Consider the following 1092-nt stretch of genomic DNA (forward strand, 5'->3'; position numbering starts at 1 on the left):
AGTTACATATCTCAAAGAATTGCTAATTGTTGCAATATTTCTAATTGTAATTTTTTCAAAATATTTTCTTTTGTGTATGCGTCGAACAACAAAAGATTGACAGTGCATATTAATGAGATATTACACTACAAATCATTATTAAAATAATCAGTCTTTAAACGCCCTTCGTGTCGAAGTACTATACCTGATGGATGTTAACGATATCCCGACAGGATCTGGTTTTCGTTCTCGTTCTGAGATTAATTACTTAATTAACAGCCACGGACAAGCCGGGTTTTTCCGCCGGGCACGCACGTTTTTATCGCGCTTGCTTGTCATCGTCGCCGTTCGACTCGAGATCTTATTTACACCCGTTATATTACGGCGCGGTAGGTAGATAGGATTATGAGTCACCTTCTCCGCATGAATACTAAATGCCTCGCTGCATCATTATCAGGCGTCGCACGTGCAAAATTTATTTATGAGCTCGTTAATCATGCTTATTTATAGTGAGCGCATTTATTTATTATGTCAATTCTTTATAGAACGATCAAATTCCCTCGTCGCGATTACTTATAATGGGAACCTAAACTAAATGTTTTTGCATATCCGAACACTTAAATTTCAATTATTTCAGAAATACAAAAAAAATCTATCTTTAGAGAATTGGAAAAAACGATCTAGTTTTTGCAATTATATTATTAAAAATAATTAAAAGTATATTTAAAATATATTATCATGTTATATATATATATACATTAAGTGAATGGAACATATTATTTTCAAAACTTATTTTAAGAAAAGTGAAAAGGAGCTAACTTTGAAAATATAATTTACGATGTATTTTTTAAATAAATGAATATTTTCGTATACATAGAGGTTTTTATTAAAAATTCTATGACTGTAATGATACATTTCGAAAGATGTTATAAAATAAGTTAAAAAAAGAAGATTTATTTAATTTTATTTAATTTTATTGTTAAAAAATGTAAACAGTTCAAAAGGAATAGCAAAGTTACGATAAGTTAAATTTCTCTAAAGTGATTCATTATTGAGTATATTTTTATAATAGTTTAAAGAAAACATTTTTCATGTGAATGACGATTTCATAAT

Source organism: Trachymyrmex septentrionalis, unplaced genomic scaffold, assembly GCF_001594115.1.
Source record: "Trachymyrmex septentrionalis isolate Tsep2-gDNA-1 unplaced genomic scaffold, Tsep1.0 scaffold114, whole genome shotgun sequence".
Taxonomy (NCBI): domain Eukaryota; kingdom Metazoa; phylum Arthropoda; class Insecta; order Hymenoptera; family Formicidae; genus Trachymyrmex; species Trachymyrmex septentrionalis.